The sequence below is a fragment of the Aethalodelphis obliquidens genome, unplaced genomic scaffold, assembly GCF_003676395.1.
Source record: "Aethalodelphis obliquidens isolate GAN/ISIS:26980383/991018 unplaced genomic scaffold, ASM367639v1 scaffold53, whole genome shotgun sequence".
Lineage (NCBI taxonomy): Eukaryota > Metazoa > Chordata > Mammalia > Artiodactyla > Delphinidae > Aethalodelphis > Aethalodelphis obliquidens.
In genome coordinates, this window is record NW_020837997.1 from 685756 (window position 1) to 693489 (window position 7734).

Here is a 7734-nt window from a genome sequence, read left to right on the forward strand (position 1 = left end):
GGATCCCCCAAAACTCACAACCCCAGTCTAATCATGCTTTTTTTTTAAGTCACGCAAATTCCAATAAGGGGCATCCTGCAATATGTCTAACCAGTACTCCTCAAAACTGTCAAGTCATAAAAACAAGGAAAGTCTAAAACAAGTAAAGAAGAGCCTAAGGAGACATGATGTCTAGGGTAATATGGGGTCCTGCATGTGTTCCTGGAACAGAAAAAGGATATTAGGAGAAAACTGAGGGAATCTGAATAGGGTTTAATACTAATGTATCTTTACTTTAATAAAAATTTATTAGAATTTAATACTATTAAAGACTTTAATACTAATGTATCAATATTGGCTCATTAATTGTAACAAGTGTGTCTACTAATGGAAGATATTAATAATAGGGGAATAATAATAGGGGAAATTTTGGGGGGAGGTGAAGGGATGGGGACTCTGCACTATCTTTTCAATCTTTCTGTAAATCTAAAACTATTCTAAGAAACTGTGTCTGTTGGTTAAAAAAAATCACGGAGGGGAAAAAAATGATGATGGAGGACTCGAAAGAGTTTTTGTCTGTATAAGTTATACCTATTAATCTTTATTGGAAATAAATCTGAGAAAGTATTTCAATATTTGTTTATTCATTTTAGCATAATAATAAATTCATTACATGTTAACATAAATAGATTTTTATGAAAATAGCTATATTTTCCAAAACAAGAAAAGAATTATTAGAAGAGTGGCAATGTTTTACACTTTTACAAATTGTTTAATGACTAGCTTAATAAAAAGAAAGCAAGATTCTCATACAGTTGATCCTCCTTATGTGAGGATTCCATATTTGCAAATTCACCTACTTGCTAAAATTTATCTGTGACCCCAAAATAGATACCCATGGCACTTTTGGGGCCATTAGCAGACATGCTCAGCATGGTAAAAAATTTGAACTGGTTGATATGCTAAGGTCAAGTTTCCAGCTAAGGTCAAACAAGGCAACCCTCTACCTTCTTGTTTCAGGTGTCATTCTGTAAAAAATGTCCTTTCCACGGTCTGTTTAATGCTGCATTTTCCCCATTTTTGTGCTTTTTGTTGATTCTGCTGTTTGAAGTGACCCCAGACACAGTGCTGAAGTGCTGTCTGATGTTCTTTAGCACAGGAAGACTGTGCTGTGCCTCATGGAAAAAATCCATGTGTTAGATAAGCTTCATTCAGGCATGAGTTACAGTGCTGTTGGCTGTGAATTCAACGTCAATGAATCAACAATATATATTAAATAAGGAGTCTCTAAACAAAACACCAGACAGGTGGTTGGAAAAGACAGGAATATTTTAATCAGCTTTTTCAGTTATCGTGGCTCTTCTTTGAGACTACACCAAAACTTGACACGTTTTAAAGGATAGTTGCACAGTGGGATCTGAAACTGTCCGTGGACCTTTAGTTCTATTAACATTAAAATCTATTGAGTGCATCTTTTTAAACATCATTCACTAGTCATCTGAAAAAGATTAGTTCCTGAATTACACAGATCATCCAAATATTAACACATTTCATTATTCAATATCAAAAAGTAATGTTTGTTAATATGACCACTGATCTCATCAGAAAAGTCTTTAAGGGTTGGCAAGCCGTCAAGATTACAGTAGTAAATATAAGTTTTTCAAAATTCTAATTTTCACTTAAAAGTCCAAATTTTATCATTGACAACAAATACCATCAGCTGTTTTCCTTGAAGTGACAGACCCATTTCTTTCATTTTTGTGAAAATGTCTGTCAAATACCCATGTTGGAATAACTGAGGTTTGTCTAAAAATGGTATTCCATGAAAAAAGTGGCTTGTTCAGCTTGCAATTCAAATAATCACACAAGTGTTTTTTTCCTGGGAACAGCTACCACGGTACTTCAACATGAAACAAAAATGCTTTATGCATACTTTTCATTTCATCGTACTGGTTATTAAAAAGACATGAACTGGTACAGCCACTTTGGAAGACGTTTTCGCAATTTCTTACAAAACTAAACATACTTTTCCTGTATGGTCCAGTAATCTCACTCCATGCTATTTGCCCAAAGGAGTAGAAAACTTATGTCCACGCAAAACCTACACATGGATGTTTATAGCAGTTTTATTCATAATTACCAAAACCTGAAAGCAACCAAGACGTCCTTGAGTAGGTGAATAGATAAGTAAACTGTGGAACATCCAGGCAACGGAATAGTGTTCAAAGTTACAAAGAAATGAGCTTTCAAGCTATGAAAAGACATGGAGGAATCTTAAATGCATATTACTAAGTAAAAGAAGCCGATCTGAAAAGGCTACATACTATAGGATTCCAATTATATGACACTGGGGAAAAGGCAAAACTACAGAGTCAGTAAAAAGATCAGTGGTTGGCAAGGATTAGGGGAAAGGAAGGGATGAATAGATGGAACACAGAGGAGTTCTAGGGCAGTGAAACTACTCTGTATGATAGTATAGATGGATACAGGCCATTTTACATTTTTCCAAACCCTTAGAACATACAACACTAAGAGCGAACTCTAATGTAAACAGTGGACTTTGGGTGATAATGAGCTGTCAATGTAGGCTCATCAGTTGTAACAAACGCACTACTTTGGTGGGGACTTTGAGAGCTAGGAAGGCTGTGCACGAGTAGGGGCAGGATGTGTATGGGAAATCTCTGTACCTTCTGCTTAATTTTGCTATGAACTTAAACTGCTCTAAAAAATTGTCTCTAAAAGAAAAGAATACTCCAATTAAAATCGGAGCAAAATAAAGACATGCACTCAAGAGTTGTGATTTAATCAAATGAAATTTTTATATAAATTTATTTATTTTTGGCTGCATTGGGTCTTCGTCGCTGTGCACAAGCTTTCTCTAGTTGCAGCGAGCGGGGGGACTACTCTTCGTTGCGGTGCATGGGCTTCTCATTGCGATGGCTTCTCTTGTTGCGGAGCACAGGCTCTAGGCATGTGGGCTTCAGTAGTTGTGGCACATGGGCTCAGTAGCTGTGGCTCACAAGTTCTAGAGCGCAGGCTCAGTAGTTGTGGCGCACGGGCTTAGTTGCTCTGCGGCATGTGGGATCTTCCCGGACCAGGACTCAAACCTGTGTCCCCTGCATTGGCAGGTGGATTCTTAACCACTGCGCCACCAAGGATTGCTTCATCAAGGTCACGATAAAGCAAAACTGGCTTTCGTTGGGTTTTTTAACCATTAGTGTGCAACGACAATATAACAATTCCTAGCACAGGTTGGTGTTGCTGCCTGGATGCATGCTAAGATGTTACCATTAAGATCCATGCTAAAATGTTACAATTGTTACCATTGCTTTTGTACCATCAGTGCATAGATTAGCACAGTGAAGAAAACAAATAATAACCTAGTAAATTAGGGTATCCTAATATCCTAAAAATTAGTATGAAAATAGTTTTGACCACAACGACCCCCTGAAAGAATCTCAGGGATACCACAAGTTAGGGTTCTGCAAGACTACACTTTGCAAACTGTTGTCAGATGGTGATAAGCCCTATGGAAAAAAATCATCAGGAAAAGAATGTATGAAGGGTAGGGAAGGAGTAACATTCTTTATTGGGTAAAGGTCTGGGTGTGAAGGTGATATCTGAGCAAAGGCACAAGGGAGATAAGGGAGAGAGCCATGAGGATATCTGGAGGAAGAGCAATCCAGGCAGAGGGAACAGCAAATGCAAAGCCTATGAGCAGGACGTGCCTGGGGAGTTTGACACACAGAAAGGATGGTAGCATGTGCATCTCTCCCCAACATATTCCAACAGGCTATTCAAAATCTACCTGTCCCCAGCTAGGAAGCCTTTGGGAAGCAAATCAGGGAGCTTAGTCTGGGCCCAGGCAGAGCCTTTCCTTTTTGGATCCACACGACCTGAGCTATTCTGCATGTACAAAGAACCCACTCTATGCCAGGCACTGCCCGTGTACTCTCCCTACGTAGTATTAAGGGTACTGCACCTGGAATCAGGCTACCATCCATTCCCCCAATAATTAGCTCCGTAGGCTTACAACAGGTTGCTTTACTTCTCCAAGCTTCAGTTTTCCTATCTGTAAAATGGGAATGCTCACAGCCTTTGCATCTGTAGAGTTGTAGTGAGGGTTACATGAACCAGAAGATGAATAAGATCTGGAGATCTAAGGCACAGCATAGTGATTATCATCAACAATTCTGTATTATAAACTTCAGAGTTGCTAAGAGAGTAGATCCTAAATGTTCTCACTACAAAAAAAGAAATGATAATTAGGTGATGTGAGACAGGGGTGAGCCCATGCTATGGTGACACTCATATCGCAATATATAAATGTATCAAATCAACATGTTGTACACCTTCATCTTACGAAATGTTGTATGTCAATTATATCTCAGTTTTTAAAATGAAGCGTACATGAAGGGATCAATAAAAATTAGCTGCTATTAGAGACTGAAGGAAACATGGAGGCAGGAGGGATGACAGTGGACAGTAGGACACAAAGAGGAGCAGAGGGAAAAGGAAGGGACACAGAGTGATGGCAGGAGAAGCTAGAAATGGGCTGATGGGGTTGATGTGCAACAATGAAAAGCAGGTGGTTAGGAGAGAGTAAAGGATGTGTGAGAATGAGTTTAGATGATGAGGGATGGGAGCATCAGGAAGGGGCGGCACGCAGGACTCAAGGTGGGTGTGGAGGAGTGGGTCCTCGGAGGTCGAGCCAAGGAAAGATGAGTTTAGAAAAGAGGATCTGCGTCCAGAAAGATAAAATAGAAAGAAAAGGACACAATGAAAACAGAAGGTCCTGGGCTTCCCTGGGGGCGCAGTGGTTGAGAGTCCGCCTGCCGATGCAGGGGACACGGCTTCGTGCCCCGGTCCGGGAAGATCCCACATGCCGCGGAGCGGGTGGGCCCGTGAGCCATGGCCGCTGAGCCTGCGCGTCCGGAGCCTGTGCTCCGCAACGGGAGAGGCCACAGCAGTGAGAGGCCCGCGTACCGCAAAAAACAAAAAAAGAAGGTCCTCTCCTTGGGTACTCAAAATACCATCATGCCCCGTGGTCCTCTGCTAGTACGCAAGAAAAACATCATTTTAATAAAGACCATGGTATCAGCATCATAATACAGACAGGAGAGCATTTGTTATTAAAATAAAAAAGATTGGAATCCAAAAACAAAATTAGCTGCTATAATTCTTCAGGGCTTGGGAGGCAAGTGAAGCACTCACCATGGATACAAAATGTATGAGGCAGCACTGATGCATGTTATAACGTAGATAAACCTCGAAACCATTATGCACAATGATAAAATCCAGACACAAAAGTTCACATATTGTATGGTTCTATTTATATGAATTGTCCAGAACAGGCAGATCCAGTGGTTTCCCGGGGCTGGGGGTGGGTCTCCTTTAGAGATGATGAAAATGTTCAGTACTAGATAGAGATGATGGTTGAACAATATTGTGACTGTACCAAATGCCACTGAATTGTACGTATTTTTTAGTTTTAATATTTTTTATTGAAGTATAGTTGATTTACAATGTTAATTTCTGCTGTACAGCAAAGTAATTCAGTTGTATCTATAATATACATATTATAGATATAATATTTTTATATATATTTTTTTATATTCTTTTCCATTATGGTTTATCATGGCATATTGAATATACTGGGTTGGCCCAAAAGTTCTTTTGGGTTTTTGTAACATCTTACTGTGATATACAGTAGGACCTTGTTGTTTATCCATTCTATATATAAAAGCTTACATCTCCCACTCCATCCCTCCCCCAACGCCTTCCCCCTTGGCAACCACCAGTCTGTTCTCTACATCCGTGATTCTGTTTCTGTTCCATAGATAGGTTCATTTGTGTCATATTTCAGATTCCACATATAAGTGATTTCATATGGCATTTATCTTTCTTTCTAACTTATTTCATTTAATATGATAATTTCTAGTTACATCCTGGTGCTACAAATGGCATTATTTCATTCTTTTTTATGGCTGAGTAGTTGAATTGTACTCTTTGAAATGGTTAATTTCATGTTGTTTGAATTTCACCTCAATTTAAGGAAAAGTAAAGGAGTGCCCAAAAAACTCGATATTTAATATACATAATATTTCAATGCAATATTTTTAAAAATCAAAATTAATACAAAAAATCCACAATGAACAAAATATCAACGTTTCAAATAAAGACAGGATCAGAATTCCTGGTTTCTCCTTGTGCTTCAGACTTCCATATGGTTCAGCTCAATACTCGTACTGATTTCCGTCTTTAACATTTCGATATTTTGCTTACCACGGATTTTTGCATTAATTTTGTGTGACTTTGTAATTATTCACATTGGAATATTATTTATCTTTTTTCTAGGAGACTATCTTTATTATCTCTGAATGGGGAAAAGATAACAGAACTATATCCCCAAAGAATAATTTATAAAGAAAAAAACCTGACTTATTTCATTATTTCAAAATTACAGTTACACACAGACTCACTGTGTATCTCACTGCCCTATTCTTTTCTTTTCTTTTTTTTAACCATTTTACTGAGGTAAAATGACCTGTAAAAATCTGAACGTATTTCATGTATACAACCTGATGAGTTTGGGAACAAGTATACACCCATGAAACCATCACCACCCTCAAGGCCATAAACATATCCATCACTTCTCAAAGTTAATATTCCAATAATAATATTCTAATATTATTTATCTTAATTACAGAGTTTCTTTCGGCTCTCCTAAACATTTTGCAGCCCAGGTGAGGGCTTCATTCTCCTCATCCTCAGCCTGGCCCTGTGTCTCTCTCTCATTCTTTCAATAAGGGAAAGGCTACTGGCTCCCTTTTATAGGTGTAAAGGGGGCTCAAAGAAGTTAAGTTACAGCCCACATTGTTAATGAATGGTGTGGCCAGAGTGTGAGCCCACCCCAGGTCCACTCTGACCAGAGGCTCCAGCTCTGGCCCTAGCATTAGGAGGGCAGGCCAGCCCTCATAGAGCATCCCCAGATTGTCCCAGATGATTGCTCCAGCTGTGGGGTGGGGCCTGAGCCATGGCTGAGCCAACAGGAGCCTGAGATGGAGGAATCGAGGCTAATTCCTCTGTGGGAAGCACTCCCTATTAATTAATTAGGGCAGAGCTAGCCTGCGGCATCCCCGCAGCCCCCAGAGTCATTAAGGGAGAAAGGGGTCTCATTATCCGCTGGCAGCTTCCCCCTCATCCCCTGGGCTCCAGAGAGAGCAAGGGAGGGGGAAGAGGAAGGCTAGGCCCCCATACTCCGACCCCACCCTCATTACCAGAGTGGCCTGATAAGCAAAGTGTGTGAAACTACAAGCAGAATTTCAGGGGGGAGAGGAGAAGGAAGTCAGAGATGAAGGTGTAAGTTACCTACCTCCAAAATTCAGCCTGCAGTTATGTTTATATGAGATATTCAGAATAGGTAAATCTATAGAGACAAAAAGCAGATTCGTTGTTACCAGGAGCTAGAGGGAGGAGGGTATGGGGAGTGACTGCTTTATTGGTACAGCATTTCCTTTTGGGGTGATTAAACATTTCTGGAGCTAGGTAGTGGTGATAGCTACACAACATCTTGAATGTACTTAACATCACTAACTTATGACTTTAGGGACTTCCCTGGCGGTCCAGTGGTTAAGACTCCATACTTCCAAGGCAGGGGGTGCGGGTTCGATCCCTGGTTGGGGAATTACGATCCTGCATGCTGCGTGGCAAAGCCAAAAAATAATAAAAAAAATAAAAAGAATAAAACTAACT